Source organism: Protopterus annectens, chromosome 8.part0 (genome assembly GCF_019279795.1).
Source record: "Protopterus annectens isolate FY-2018-M chromosome 8.part0, PAN1.0, whole genome shotgun sequence".
Taxonomy (NCBI): domain Eukaryota; kingdom Metazoa; phylum Chordata; order Ceratodontiformes; family Protopteridae; genus Protopterus; species Protopterus annectens.
Window position 1 is genome coordinate 557,942,812 of NC_056741.1, and position 18,041 is coordinate 557,960,852.

The window sequence follows — 18,041 nt, forward strand, 5'->3', positions numbered from 1 at the left end:
TGTCTCTGAAACTGTTAAATCATTAGCAAATACCTTATCCCCAGCTAACACCCCTTTAGCACCCTCATCAGCCAATAAACCTCCTGCATTTACTCTTTAGCCAGTTCCAACATCACTAGTCCATACACTTCTTCATAAACTTAAACCTTGTACACCATCAGCTGACCTCCTCCCAGCCGAATATCTCCAAATTGCAGCTGGTATACTAGCCTACCCTATTTCCATCTTAATAAACAGAACCATTACAGAAAGTTCCATCCCTTCTCTCTGGAAAGTCTCCCATATAATTCCATTGCATAAGGGTGGTAACTCAACTGAACTGTCTAACTTCCAACCTATAGCTCTACTCTCTTCTTTAGCAAAATTCATGGAGAAATGTATCCACCAGCAGCTACTTGATCATCCCCTACAAAACAATCTGCTGGCTGACTGTAAGCATGGCTTTAGACCATTCCACAGCACTACAACTGGACTCTTATCCTTCTCTGACTGTATTAATAAAAATCGTGGTAACAACTTGCTTTCCTCTGCTCTCTTTATAGACCTCTCTAAAGCCTTTGACATGGTGAATCATCAATTAATGTTAGATACACTGCAATCTCTTTCCTTAGATACTCAGGCACTCAAATGGTTTAAGTCCTATTTAGGTACCAGAAAACAAGCAGTCCTGTGGGACAATAACTTATCCACCAGCTCCCAATCACCCTGGGAGTCCCACAAGCCTCCATTCTGGGACAGCTCCTCTTTTCTATCTTTATTAATGATCTGAAAACTACCCTTAATCAAACCACCTGCATATAATATGCCGACGACTCAACATTAATCTGTGCTGCAGCCTCTTCGGCTGGACTCCAGTCCAGTACCCAAAAAGTACTTACCTTAGTTGAAAATTGATTCTAACAACGCTGTCTCCTTCTCAACCCCCCCCCAAAAAAACTATTACTGTTCACTCCCACACAGAAGTCTTCCCCTATAAATTTCACAGTTACATCTAATAACAGCACTGTAATAACACTGACACAACCACCAAACTCTTAAGAGTAACAATTGACCATAATCTTAACTATGACACTCACATAAACTTAACTATCAAAGCAGTTAATAAAAAGCTTGGTTTCTTCTACAGGCTTAAACCCTTTCTTACACCCAGTGCCAGAGCTACTATTGCGCAAACCCAGCTAATCTCCACCCTACTCTATTCCTCCCACATTTATACCAACCTATCCAAAACTAATCTAAACAAACTGTTAACCTCCTTTAATAACATTGCTAGATTTGCCACTGGCTCCCCTTTTTGAATCCATCACTGCCAAAACCTGAAACTGCTAGGATGGCTGGAATTTGAAAACCAGGTTCTTCTTCAACAACTTACTATCACTCACAAGGTCCTGTACCATCCCACTAATACCCCTGTACTCTGTAACCTCATTAGTCCTTATAAAAATCTTAAAACACTACGTTCAACAAATAAGTTACTAGTAGCCACCCATAAATCCAGTAACAAATCTGGTGACTGCCTTTTTACTAGCTTTGTTGGAAACACCTGGAACAAGCTTCCAAATAATCTAACTTCCCTTACATCTACACCACTTTTCAGGAACCAGTTAAGAGCCTTCCTTAAATCTCATTGGTTATGTACATGTACTAAACCAGATTGATACCCCCTCCTCTTGTTAAACCACCTTTAAACCTACTTCAACAGTTATATCTGTTCATATGGCCTTTACTACTTATTCAGGAATCATTACAATTTTTCTAGTTTAATCCAGCTTTTTCTATCCCTTCCTGAACTACTATATAATCCAAACTAGCCTTTTAGCGATTACATATTATCCCAAAAACTGTGAGTATTTATGAACATAAGACATTTTACAGATAGTAGCTATTAGTTTTACTCTCTCTCTCTATGTCTGACCTACTGCTCTAAATATACTATACCTTCCTTCTATAGTTACTTCTACCACTCTTAATCTTTCTACACCTATTCCAATATAGTTTTTTTCTCTTTTTTTCCTCTCTCTACTATCTTAAACCAAATGTATGGTAAAGTGTTGTTGTTTTTACAAATTATTGTATTGTTGTAATGTTTTTCTTTAAGTAGATGCTTAGTATCTTTAGTCACTTTGTATAATCCTGTTTGGAGCTTTTCTCCCCGGGCCTCTACTGAAAATGGACATATATCCAGATATACTAGCCCCGTCAACAAATGTAAAATAAAATAAAATAAAATAAAATAAATAAATAAAATAAATAAATGTCCTAAACACATAGTAGTCTATAGTTAATATCCATATATCAGATCAATATCCAATAGGAGATGCTTAATAACATGCAGCTCACACACCAACAACATGATAGTCAGTACTCAGGGTCCAGCTTTGCATGCAGGGGTGTAAGGTTCCAGTACTACAATCTGCAATCTACTCTTACTTGGGAAAGCACTGTTAAAAGAAGTAATGTAATGATAAAATACATGCAAGTGTGACTGCATATAACCTGGGATACTACCCATGTATGGAACACATACAAAAAGAAAAGATTGTTGTACTAGCCATGTATACTCCGGTGTTCCATACAGTGTACTAACACCCCTTGCTACTGTAATGACAGCACATAGAAGCAAGTTATGTGCACGGAATTAAATACACTTATTAAAGATGTCATTACCCTGCTATTTTATCAGAATGGAATGTGATCACTGGTTACTAGGGCTCAGCTATGCTTAGCAGGTGTAAGCATTGCTTAAATGTAAAGGCTAAGTAGATTTGCGCTCTGGTAAGCAAAGCCTACAAGGTGTAAGCACTTATTCATTTAACTGTACGTTAGCACCACTTACCATCATGCAAACCCATGCAAACCCACTTAAAGCTGCTCAAAACTGCCTTAACCACTCTGTAGCCAACATTCCTTGTTCTGCCTAGCAGCAAAATAAACAGCCCTTGCAGGTCTTGAACCCAGGAGCCTGTACACTACAGTCACATCAGTTAATCACTAAGCCATCTGAGCTGTGAAGAGTTTGGTTGTTTTTTCAAATATATCATTCAGTACACATACTGAATAGTAGTGAACAACTGCTTTGACTACTACAATTGTTTAGTACTTCTAAGTGAAAATAGGTGTTGAATCAATCGTTTTTATATCTAAACATACACATATCAGATAAATATGGTGGGTACATCTGGGAAGGTATATACAACTCTCATGTTTACACATAAGGATATATATATATATATATATATATATATATATATATATATATATATATATACACACACACACCTGTAGATATATGTATACATGTACATACACACATATATATATATATATATATATATATATATATATATATATACGTTCATAGGTTAGTACTAGGCTAACTGCCCTTGTGGGACATTTTAAGCTTAGCCAGTTACCCCATATGAGGATCAAACCCTGCACCTTGTGTCTGTAAGATAAACATTTTAATCATTATGCCAACCTCCCACCCAGGGATATATATATATATATATATATATATATATATATATATATATATATATATATATATATATATATATATATATATATATATATATATAACATATGCCCATAACATGTAACATGTAGTGGAGTCATACCTCAGCACCATAAGTCACAACGTCTTAGTGTGAGGGAATGTAATGTAAGTATTTCAGGTATAAATGTAGAATGTTGCTACAGTAACATGGGTTGTGTGAACAGACATATGTAGGAAGTCACTTCTGATGCTGACATGTACGCCATCGGTTACTGACAGACATCATAAAATCATCATAGTGAAGTACCAAACAAATCACAGTAATGATCCTGTGGAATACAGCAGAAATATTACCACTAAACATGGACAGTCTGACACAATCTGGTCAGTCCAGAGGTATACACAGAACTCCTTAGTGCAAGACGTGTGGACCAACCACGACAAAGGGATGTTTACAGCCGTGAAAATGGGGATATCACACAAATACTAGAATAGATAAGCTCACACAGTTAATGCATTCACTCCCTCCTGTCTGTCCTAACACATATTAACCGGAGGAGCAGAGGTCCCAAGCCCACATACTTCCCACTAGTTAGTGGCATACATCTTCACAGCATCACACTGCTTTTTCAGAAATGCACAACACATATGGTGGCCAGGCAACAGTACATCTGGACATAACATCACACTAGGTAAATACACTGAGCTGCTAGGCATGTCACAAAGCACTGTTTTAACTACAGACAGACTGCTACAACACTGACCCAAGTTTCGTATGGGGGAATACACATGTATTTGCAAATATAGCAGGCACTACAGGCATGTAACAGCACAGAGTAACAGACATTAATGTGAAAGTGCATACCCACAACCAATCTCAACACAGTCACAGTCACAGTCACATTATGGTAATCCTAATTAATAGTACAGTATATGGACTGTGTGAACAAAACCATCCTCATATTTGCCACTCACACACTTACCCTACATATACTGGCCCAATTCACAGTGTAGTCTGATGCCTGACTATGGATTGGGACATGTCTCAGTCTGGCCCTACAAGCATATACCCTGATAGGGTACCAGAAACTGGACCAGCATGCAATGTCAGATAGAACAGGACCAAGAACAGTGACATCTACCACAGTCTGTACACAGGCCAAGTAACATTCACAATACATTGCTACACAATACTGACACTCTGTCAACAATCACCATAAGTACACAGACCTTACTAGTGAACAGGCTACAACAGAATGTCCAGGTTTTGTCCTCAAATATAAGGCCTACTATACACAACATGTCTAGCAGTCTGATATATCACTGGCTTGTTATCAGGAATGATGTCAGTAAATAATGATATACTGCACATATGCACATTTTTTTGCATAACATATGGACAAAGGGTGACAGACATGGGGGACAGAGGCACAAACACAGGGCCAATATTGACATATTGCTGTGATAAACTGAGAAAAATGCCTGGTGTAAAAGGATTTTTTGTGACATATGTCTTCTGAGGAATATGAAGTCAGTAACTCACATGGATGTCACCATGTACTGACTGCAATCATCAGAGTATGCTACTGCATTTCTAAAGATAGGAAATGTGTGAGTAACACACCACATCTAGGACTCAAAACTCTGGCCAGTCTGCAGATAGCCCTACAGGTGAGAGTTTCCTCAACCACATAACATTGTCATGTCAGACTGAAAATCATGTAGAACAGCCATATCCACACAAACCCTGTTAAACCAACATTGCTTCAAATGTAGAACAGCAATACTTACATTATGTTCCCATTTCTGGAACATCCCCCTTCTGTTTGTTGGCCTTTCTTCACAGTGTATGTTGTAAGAGGTATTTCCAACTACCCTCTGTGACGCTGTTTGTCAGACACCCACATGAGGTGCTGCTCATAGTGAAGGAAAAGGGCCAACACCCACATGAAGTGCTTAGTTATAGAAGTGTGTTTCCATGCAATTGGCTATAGGAATGATACCACAATTGTTCCACATGCAATTAGCAAGTGGGGGACTCCAATTCGTGCACAGGCCATCAGCTGATCATGAGCATTACCTACAAAAGTAAAGCTTCTGCCTATACAAAACAAATGTACTTTTCCACATCCACCAGAGAGGGAGAGAGAGAGAGAGAGAGAGAGAGAGAGAGACAGAGAGAAAGTAAGAAAGGAAGGGAGTAAGAGCCAAGCGTGTTTGTGTATGATCCGTGGGTGGAGAGTGGTATCTGGGTATTATAATGGTTTCCTATATTGTTTATTAATCCATACTGTCACATAGTAATTGCACATGGCTGTACACATTTATGGCTGTGGATTGTCTACAACAACCTCGACAGTGTTTGAAAACTGTTGGCCTTGTTATGTGGACATTGGGACATATAGGTCCTCAATATAATGATGTAGCAAAAACCACACTACAATGGATCCTGTCATTACACAATCACCCCATCACCCACACAGGATACTGATGATACACACACTTACCAGTACTGAGTTTCAACCCCCTACCCAACTATGTATTGCTATTACAGTGTTATGCAGTTATTGCACGCAGCATGGAGCTTACATGTTAGAGAGCTGTCCAAAGGTATCTTTGATGGTGAGTGACATCAGCAGCAATGCTAAAGGAGGAGTAAGGGAAGTGTAGTAAGTGTGAATGTCCACAAAATCATGTGTCAACAAAGACATACATACACTCTCTCTCACAGAAACACACCCATTATCACAATTGATAGAACCAGGATTAGAACTCCTACCTAACTAGTTTGCTGCACTACAGCATTACACAGTTATCACAAGTGCCACAGAGCTTATAGAGCTGAAACATGGCCAAAGGGTTATTTCAAGGTGACTGACATCAGCAGGTGTGCTAAAGTAGGGCAATGGGATGTGTAGTGAGCGTAAATGGCTTAAAAATCATTCATCTACACACACACACACACACACACACACACACACACACACACACACACACTTGCCAGTACTGAGATGCATAGGTTCATTGCTTCATAGGTGTGTAGTAGGTGAATGGGCCTGAAGGCTGTACAAGGCTAGGTCAAGGGAATACCTTGACATCAGGCCACATGACAATAGTCCCCAGTTTGGCTCATGGGTGTAGTCCCTGGAGTGGTCCCCAGGGGTGGGTATTGTATTATCATCCACTCATCTGGGTTACTATTGTGGGTGGCCAGTGATGTGCACTGCTTCCCATGTATGTGATCTATATCCTGTAACACAGACAGTGTCTGGGTTGTGCAGATGTCCCACATGCATGTTCTTTGCCATGTGGAAGTGTACTTGAGGTCTCTGGGGCATGTTGTGTGGACAGATTATTATCTTCTGATGTAGCATTCCTGACCTCATTTGGTGAGACCTGGCTATGTAACTGAGGTCATACTTGCACCTACATTGACAGCATGATATGAGTATTCAGTGGAGTTAGTGGTGTCTGTCCATACAGGGCATGTGTATAAGGCATGGTATTCTCTTTGTGGGTTATGTTTGCAGACTCTACAGTTGTTGCAGGAGTCCAGTGGGGAACATAGCAAAAGGGCCACTGTACACATTTATTTGACTACCGAGGAGATGGAACAGGGTGCCATGTCCTTTTACTTGCCAGATAACACACAGTCAGGAGATGTAACACATCAAAGCACTTTCTTATGTCAGTGACACTGTTGTAGTCAACAGGCATGTAGTTCACTGCAGTCACACCATGATTACTATCTGTGAGGCAATATACAGGGAACTACCAATACAGTGATTGTTGCCTAGCCAAGTGTGCTTGTGTATGAGACATGGGTGGAGAGTGTTCTCTGAGTAAAAGAAGGGTTGCCTATATTGTTCACCAATCCATAATGTCACATGTAGGGCTATGGATTGTCTACACCAACCTCTCTGGTGTTTGCCATCTGTTGTCCTTGTAAGGTTGACATTGTGACATATACTAGGGCCTCAACATAATAATTTAGCAAAACCCACCCCACAATGGATCCTGTTATTACAGAATCACAGCAACCTCCACCCAGGATACTGATGACACACACACACACACACACACACACACACACACACACACACACACACACACACACACACACACACACACACACACACACTTACCAGTACTGAGATTCAAACCCCTAACTAGCTATATATTGCTATTACAGTGTACCGCCTTTATCACACATGCCACTGAGCTTATAGGATGGATGTTGTCCCAAGGTACTTCTAAGGTGAGGAACATCACCAGCCCTTGTAAATACTGGCATTGGGTGATGTTGTGGGTGAGAGATCCCCAAAATAATTTTACCCTACACACACATTTACATTTTCCAGGGGTGATGTTTAAACCTCTATTTAACAATCTTTATGGACCATTATGTTACACATTTACCACATGCACCACTGACCTTACATGGTTTAGTGTTGGCAACAGGTACTTCTAAGGTGGATGATATCTGCAGGACTGCTAAGGTCATGATCTGAGATGTGTACTGGTGTAAATGGGGCCAAAATCCTTGAGGTACAGACATATTTACACACACAAACACATGCTACAGATGAAATTCAAACCCACACCTATGTAGCTACTGCTACTATATTTGTTCTGCATTTATGGCACACGCAATGGAGCTTACATGTTGGAGAGCTGTGCCAAGGTATCTTTGAAGGTGACTAACATCAGCATCAGTGCTAGAGGAGGGGTAAGGGGAGAGTAGTAAGCGTCAATGTCCATAAAATCAGGTATCATTAAAGACACACACACTAACTCACACAAATGCACACAGTTTCAAAGTTGCCATCTCTAGGATTATAACTCTTACCTAACTAGTATGCTACACTACAGTATTACACAGTTATCCCAAATGCCACAGAGCTTATATGTTGGAGAGCTCTCCACAGGTATCTTTGACGGTAACTGACATCAGCAGCAGTGCTAAAGGAGGGATAAGGGTAGAGTAGTAAGTGTCAATGTCCATAAAATCAGGTATTATCGTAGGCACACACTCACTCACACAAATGCATACAGTTTAAATGTTGCCATCTCTAGGATTATAACTCCTACCTAACTAGTATGCTACACTACAGTATTACACAGTTATCCCAAATGTCACAGAGCTTAAAAGTTGGAGAGCTCTCCAGAAGTATATTTGACAGTAATTGACATCAGCAGCAGTGCTAAAGGAGGGGTAAGGGTGGAGTAGTAAGTGTCAATGTCCATAAAATCAGGTATCATTAAAGACACACACACACACACACACACACACACACACACACACACACACACACACACTCTCTCACACACACACCGTTTCATGGTTGCTATTTCTGGGATTAGAAAGCCTACCTAACTAGTATGCTACATTATAGTATTACACAGTTATTGCAAGCACCACAAAGCATATATGTTGGAGAGCTCTGCACAGGTATCTTTGATGGTGACTAACATCAGCAGCAGTGCTAATGAAGGGGTAAGCAGAGACTAGTAAGTGCCAATGTCCATAAATTCAGGTATCATCAAAGACACACACACTTTCTCACACAAACACACACAGTTTCACAGCTGCCATGTCTGGGATTATAACTCCTACCTAACTAGTATGCTACACTACAGCATCACATAGATATTGTAAGTGCCATGGAGATTATGTGGCTGGCATCTGTCCAAAGGGTTATTTCAAGGTGACTGACATCAGCAGGCATGCTAAAGTAGGGCAATGGGAGGTGTAGTGATTGTGAATGGCCTCAAAATCATCCATCTCCACACACACAGAGCTTCATAGTTGCCATGTCTGGGATTAGAACTCCAACCTAACTAGGTATGATATACTATAGCATTACGCAGTTATCGCAAGCTCCACAGAGCTTATGAGGCTGGCACTTGTCCAAAGAGTTATTTCAAGGTGACTGACATCAGCAGACATGCTAAAGTAGGGTAATGGAAGGTGCAGTGAATGTGAATGGCCTTAAAATCATTCATCTCCATACACACATAGTTTCACAGTTGCCATGTCTGAGATTAGAACTCATACCTAACTAGTATGCTACATTATAGCATTACGCAGTTATCAGAAGTGCCACAGAGCTGGCACTTCTTCAAAGGGTTATTTCAAGGTAACTGACATCAGCAGGCATGCTAAGTAGGGCAATTGGAGGTGTAGTGACTGTGAATGGCCTCAAACTCATTCACCTCCACACACACACAAAAACACAGAGTTTCACAGTTGCTACATCTGAAATTAGAATTCCTACCTAACTAGTATGCTACACTATAGCATTACACAGTTATCATAAGTGCCATGGAGCTTATGGGGCTGGCGCTTCTCCAAAGGGTTATTTTAAGGTGACTGACATCAGCAGGCATGCTAAAGTAAGGCAATGAGAGGTGTAGTGACTGGCCTCAAAATAATTCATCTCCACACACACACAAACACACACACACACACACACACACACACACACACACACACACACACACACACACACACTGACACACACATAGTTTCACAGTTGCCATGTCTAGGATTAGAACTCCTATCTAACTAGTTTTTTACACTACAGTATTACACACATATCGCAAGCACCACACAGCTTATAGGGGTGAGTCTTGGCCAGACGGTTATTTCAAGGTGACTGACATCAACAGGAGTCCTAACATGGGCAATTGGAAGTGCAGTGTGTGTGAATTGGCCATAAACTATTCCTCTGGAAACACACACAGTCACACACAACTTTACATTTGACAGGACCGTGTATACAAATGCTAGATGAATACTGATTTGTACTATCATGTTACAAAGTTGTCACAAGCACCACAGACACTATAGGGCTAAGGGTTACCAAAAGCAATGTCTGCAGTGATTGACATCAGCACATCATGTGATATTGGCCAATTGGATGTGTGGTAGGTGGGACAGGCCTCATGATGGAAATCTCTCTGCCACTGTCTGTCTCTCTCTTCCTCACATCTGTGTGTGTGTATGTTTGACATATTATAGTGTGTGGATATGTGTATTCCTAGCCAATGTGCGTGCAAAGCATGAATGGTGTACAATGTAGTGTGTGTGCACAGACATATGCGACTGACAGATATGTATAGTCCACTGTTGTTGTCAGACATGGGATTCATTTCTCTATGTATAGGAGCATGCCCAGTATGACCTTCTGTATTGAGTGTGTGACTCCATTCCAGGGAGGTTGTACTCCAGTCCAGGGTTTGGTGTTCTACACCTACAACTAGCAACCTGTTTCTGCAGGATATCTGTAGATAGGTTGACAATATGGAGTCACAATGGGCGACAGATAGTGGGATACTGTAACTATTGTGTCTGTGCTGCTTGTGTTACATGGTTGGTGTTAGCAGAGATATTCGGACATATGTACTGTTTTACACTGTGATGTATTATGTCCTCAACTACTGACAGACTTATTTGCTCACAGTTATTTCCTGGGAAATACAAGATGAATGAATCTGTGTCCAGTATTGTGGTCTGCAGCCTACATATTCTTGCATACTCATGCCATTCTGGAGGGGTAGCTGCAGACACTTGCTGAATGGTCTGTGTAAATGGTCCTGCACCTTGGTACTGTGGTGGCTGAGGATCCCCTTCTTGTACATGTATCAATGTAACAGAATGGCCATATCCTGCTGTGGCCATAACTCTCAGTTGTACAGATTCACCCAGGTTACCCAGAGGCAGGGCTCATATATCTGGTCAGTTCCCCTTCACACTGTGGTTTACAAGCAGGTTTGTATCCACCCATTACTGGGTTTATAGGCAGGGGTAGTATGGGCACACATCAGAGTTTCAGACTTCACACACTCCATGACGTCCATGCTTCTACACCCCCCCCACTCTGTTATTCTATCCTCTCCCTAACATTATGCGAATGATATCCGAGAAGTATCCCTATAGTTGTCCCTTCATCCCAATGGTATTTAGGGGTTGGTCCACAGTTCATGCAGTAGGACATGGTAGGAATGATACTGGGATTTGTCAACATGGCCTTGCATTTGTGTTCTGTTGACTGTGTTATGTTGTTAGTTGGGACCCCATGATATAACATACATTGGCATTATGGGTGTGGCACAGGCCTTTGACAGAGGACTGTAGGCCATTTACTAGTGATGCAGGCCATCTGTAGCAGGCCAGTGCATTCTGTCACTCCTACATTCCCAGGCTGTGAGCCACTGGATTCCCCTGGGGTGACAGGGTAAATGTGCAAGGTGTTAATGGCAATAGTTCCTGTCCATATTAATCCATTGGTCTGGATGCTGGCAGGGTGCTGCTTACAGCTAGGGACACACCTACATGGGACACCTCTTCAGCATGCTGCATTCTGTGGGCATTCCCATACGGAAGTGGAGATCATGCTGTACTCCTTCCCAACAGCAAGGATATGACCTGTGATAATCCTGTGGCTGATGGTGGGGTGAGCTGAGTGCATGTGTGATATGGAAGTTCTTGCAGCTGACTCTCAGATATACCTGGGACATTCCCCTTATGCCGCCTTGTGTGGGGACATAGGCAGTCTCTCATTACTTTATAACTGTGCCTTTTGTGGTCTGCCACTGATTAGGCAGACTACATTAGTATTCCATACTACATGGACAACTAATGTGCTGCTAACCTGTATGTACAATTCCAAAGGTGTGTGCAATTGACAGTTACATTTTATGTACTCTGTCTAGGGTACTTCCACCTGTGTACTGTGTGTATGTCTGGGCCCACATTCATGGCATGTCCATCTTTCAGACGGTGACAGATACTGACATCTGGATAATGAGTATGGACGACTGCTGACATGGGTATTGCTGAGAAGCATTGTGGTTGGCACTGCAGTTGTCGGAACATGGCCCTGTCATCAACAGTATTGGCTTTAGGCCACCAAGACACAACCCTCCATGCCTGCATGCTGACCACTTCCAGACAATATTGAACACACAACAATCTAACACACAGACTCCTGCATATTGTACACATGCAACAATCTATCCTGTAAGTTGGGCCAGCTCAGGTAATCTGTGCCCAACTATTATTAAACCCACACGTACACGTTACTACATTTATACATAGGATTGTGGGGGAGGGCACACCTGACAACTTTAAACATTTGCTATGACTGTACTGGTATTTCAGGTACTCTGCTGGCTTCCATTTCATTTTGTATTCTGAACTATCATGCAGACTGGAGGCATATCAGTAGAGTACAGATCTTAGGTTTTATTGACCTACATTTCAGTTTCAGACTTCTTATCCTTCAGAACTAACATACAACTGCCAGATCTGTTGTAGTCTGTCTGTGTAGGTCTAAGGGGGGGGGGGCAGTTCACCATTCCCATCAATTGGAGGCCTTAGCACAACCTTTCTTTATGGTCATCTACACCTGTCCTACTGGGTGAGGCTGGTGGGTATGTGAGCCTCACTGACATGCATGTGTGTGTCCTGTGGACACACATTTAGGCCACCACATGTACTTCAGTGGGATTTTTCACGTTGTCTAGTACTGCCTGGTATGTTCACACCAGAATTTGTTATGGATTTCATGCTGCCCATATAGGTGTCCATTATTTGCTGCCATCTCATTCAGCCATCCGATTCCCTTGCATGCTCACATCCATACCATAGATACAACTATCAGAACATAATACTCCATTCAGCAATTGATAGCAAGAGTGACTTACCTTGTGGCTGTGCCAGTATTAAGGACAGTGCTGGAGGGCTGACTATGTCAGATGCAGATAGTACACTCCCTATACATGGTAAAGCACAGGTAGTGTCATGTTTGGCATCCCATTTACTGTATGTGCGAGTCAGAGAGGTGTCATTCCCTGGTTCCCTACCATGTCAGTGTATGTGCTATGTGTTGCCTCTTTGCCAAAGCCTGGGCATACTGGACATGCCTCCTTCTGCCTACATGGGCAGGCTCAGGTTGTTTCTCTTCCGAGTCCCCCTGTGCCTGTGATGGTCTTGAGAATGATGGGGGGCTGTCTGGCCTTGTCCCATGCTGTTCCTGCTGCAGCTGTTTCCACAGGATCATATTGTGTAGCATGGCACATACTATGAACATTTGTGTACATGTAGCTGGAGAGTACTGCAATGCTCCACCGGATATGTCCAGGCAGTGGAACTGTGACTTGAGCATCCCAAATACACGCTCTATTATGATTCTGGTTTGGGCGAGTGCCTCATTATGGAGTTATTTTTCGGGTGTGTGTGCATTTCTGATAGGTGTCATCAGCCATGGCTCCAGTGCGTAACCAGCATCCCCCACTAGGTGGCCATATGGGATGTGCCCACTGGCAAATGACTGGTACAGCTGTGTCATATGCCAGATGTAGGAGTCATGATAGCTTCCAGGGCTGCCAGCACACACATTCAAGATAATTCCCTGGGCATCGCACATGACCTGGCAGTTGATGGAGGGGAAGCCCTTGCGGGTTATGTAGACCCTACCCCACTCACCAGGTTGTGCTTTGATGTGTATATGTGTGCAGTCTATAGCACCCACTACCTCAGGGTATTCTGATATTTGGTGGAAGAGATGTATATTGCTAGTCAATGCCTCACGGGTGTTGAGGAAATATATGTGCTCACCAGCATGTGCTGACGTGGCATCCAGGAACTGGTGGAGTACCCTGGATGCTGATGCCTGTGAGATCCCCATGATATCCCCAGTTGGCCTTTGGAAGGTACCTGTGACTAGTGTTCTTAAGCCTACACATACCTTGGTATCCACTGGGATGGGTTCCCCTCTGTTGGTTCTGTGTGTGAGACGTGGCCGGCACAGCTCAACAATTTGGTGTAGAATGTCCCTGCCTACCCTATAGCACTCCACTATCTCTAGCTCATGTAGCCCCTGGTAGGTTACCCTGGGTCTGTACTCTCTTCTCTTTCTCCTCACTGTGGGTTGGTCATCAGCATTCACATCCTCACCACCCTCAGCCTCTTTCACGTATTGATGTATAAGAGCAACAACAGCCCCTAACATTTTGTTACTTTTTTCAAGTAAAATTTCCCCGTCTGTGTACACCGGTGGTGTAGAGTTTGTGGGTAAAACCAGAGTGAAAGGTGTTTGCATAGTTTATATTTGTGTGCTGAGCTGGGCTGCTGCCTGTGTAATTGGCTGATTCTGATACATTTCACCTGCCAGCTGTGCTAGTTCTCCTTAATTGCCTTCCTACTGCTGTTTTCCCTTCCCATTGCCTTTAAGCCCCGAGGTGTGCCACCCATACCCAGTGCTCAGATGTGAACAGAGCTGCATTTTCATGTTTTTTTTTTTGTTTAAAACCCGGTGCATGGTGTGCACACCCGTTTAGGCAATGCAAACACTGCTAGGCAGCCTCAGACACCCCCCCTTCCTTAGCTGTGCTTAGCTAAGGGCAAACACAGACCACAGTGCTCCAATAAGCTGACAGCATGCATTACACTTCCCTTTATGAGGTCATCTACCTCTTATACTTATACCATGGTGTTGCTGCACCTACATGGTTGAGTGCGAGCTAACACTGAAAGGACACCTGTGATTCAGTATCAATCCCCTCATTTGTATAAAACACAATGCTAATTCCTAGTTACCACACTCACACTGAGCCTTCTCCCTTATCAACCACTATTCCCTCGTATTGTTGTCTTATGCATGCCGTTGACTATCATGGCAAAATGCAGATTTGGGTCTAAAAACTTATTTCCAACTTTTTTTTGTATTTCCAGGCCAATCCTGTTTGCGCACTGCTGCCCTATGCTTAAACGGGTGAAACTGGCCAAAAAAATAAAAGTTCTTTTTTATAATTTTACAACTATTTCTCATACCAATGGCCATATATTTGGCCTTTGGCATGCCTACTACATTGAATACATGCTTTCTTTGGAGCTGTCATGCCTCCGTTTTGTAATTTGCAAAAATGTATTCAGTTAGTAGCCAAATACATTTCTGCAGGTTACACATTTCCTGCACAGATGCCTGCCTGCTTCATTTTAAATTCAGTTCTTCATTCAGAACAGTTTTTAATAAAAGTCTTCCATGGGTATATGATCCTTCCATAACTGCAGTGTTTCCTACTCTCCAAATTCATCCCACAAGTTCTCATTTATTTAATCATTTTCCTATTTTAATATGTTCCCTTTCTTCCATCACTTCCATCCGTATTACTAAATGATCAGAAAAACCTGTCTTTACTGCATCACCATCTGCTAAACCCAAATCTTTCAACAGTACAAAATAATCAATTTCAGACACAATTGCTCATTTTCTGTAAGTCCACTGACTTTTATTTCACACAACCAACTTACCACATTTGCCCACTTCTTATACTTTTAACATCTTTTCCTTTTTTTTCCTTTTCTTTTTTTTACATTTTCCTTTAAGTTATAATTAAAGTCACCTGAAATAATAATTTTCATGTTAACCACCCCATAATCTAATATCTGATGAAACATGATTCTCCCTTTCCTTGCCATTTGTATATGCATATAATGCTACAACTCTATAAACATATTCTCCCCATCTCACATGCATAACAGATAACCTTCCCATCCATACCAATATTACATCTAATATTTGTACTTTTTTACACAATATAGCCATACCAGAACAACATTAATTTCCTAAATTCCATATTATTTTTTACCCCACAATTTTTCTGTTTGTAGTCTTTAATCAGGGTTCATATTATGTTATCGAAAGATAACGTAATCGATCAAAACTTCGAAATGGCAGCATTTCAAAGCTTGTATTGTGGGGGGCTGAGCCCACCCCCCAATAAATATATATTCCAACTCCGAGATCGCACTACAGTGAGGAAAGGGCAAATATTCCAATCCTCACTGTACTGCGATCCCACAATGCAGTCTTTGAAATGCTGCCATTTCGAAGTTTTGATCGTTCGATTATATTATCTTTCGATAATGTAATAGGAACCCCTTTCATCGCTTGTCAGTAATCTTATATCCACTCTAAGAATAATATATGCATCACCTTTAGCACACAATTCCAGTATCCCTATCTTTCTTACAATACTAATAATACTAGTCACATTTACTGGAATCACTCTAAAATTATTACTTTTTCTGCTATTTAAGTTTAAGGGAAGTATTTTTGTTTTCTTAAGCTTTATTCTTTTCCCAGTTGAGGATTTTTCTGAATTTATGTACAACTATTCCTTGAACCTCAGAATCAGATTTTTCATTATTTTTATTAATTAAAACACATCTAAAACTATTCCATACCTTTATTTTTAATCTTTGGTTATATATTTTTAAATCATCTTTTTCTCACCCTTACCATAGCACCTTCTGAATATCTTTTCCCAACATCCTTCACCCTCCTTTCATAAACAACTGATCTATCACTTTCAGTTTCTTCATCAGGTTGAGCACTCTCAGTACACATATCTTCATCTTCCTAAAACATAAAATTCTTATGTAAATCATCTCCTATTACTTAATCTTCCTTTACACTGATAACATGAAACATGACTTGACAGGCTTGCTAAAATCTCTGTTTAACCATAGCTTCCAGACAGGCTTTGTGCCAAATGTATGGAGAACTACAACAGTTATCCCTTTATACAAAGGCGGGGGGGGCTTCCATGGAACTGGAACTACAGCCCCATATGTCTGGCTAGTTTCACATGCAAGGCCATGGAAAGAATTATCATGGATTTGACAAAGGAAACCTACAGGCACTGGACCCTACCCAGTTCATTTTTGTCAAAGGCAAGTCATGACTACTTAACCTGGTGGACTTTTTCAAGAAGGTCACTAAAACTATGGATGAGAGCAAAACAGTGCACACTGCCATCCTTGACCTGGTCAAGGCACAGAACACAATACATCACTTAGAAATTGTAGATAAACTTATAAACTTAGGCCAAGACATAGAATACAATATACCACTTAGAAACTGTAGATAAACTTACAGACGTAGGCATAAACCCATGTTAACTAATGAATAGCCAACTGGCTCACTGATAGGACACAGGAATTTGGGATAGGTGAATCCACCTCCACAAAGATAAAAGTCACTGAGGTAAAAGAGGTCATGGTGCTGTCATATATGTCCCTTGGTAAAATAGAAGCTTTTTTCAATGTACTGGTGGAGTCCTGCTCAAAGGAGGCCATTCCAGTTTTTACCTGTTTTGTAGACATCTATGTTTGGGGAAGGCCACAGTGTTATGACACCCCAAAAGCCCATCTGCACAGACTGCATTTCTGTCAATATTTTTGGTTAATAGCAGAAGTGACCACCTTTAAGGCATGATTCCCTATGCAAGGTCATGGTTGACAGGGACAAGTATGATATCCATGGTTATCTAAGTGCTGTTGCACACCACCATTGTATTTAGTGCTGTTTGCCACACTCATTGTGCACTGTGCCTCTTAGACATATCAGTTCTCATTTGTGCTACCCTTCTATTGCCTGCAATACTTGACTACTGGATACTGTTATCATGAAAAAAAAATGTTTCCCTTCCATTGCCTGCAATGCATGGCTGTTGTTCATTGTTATGATGAAAA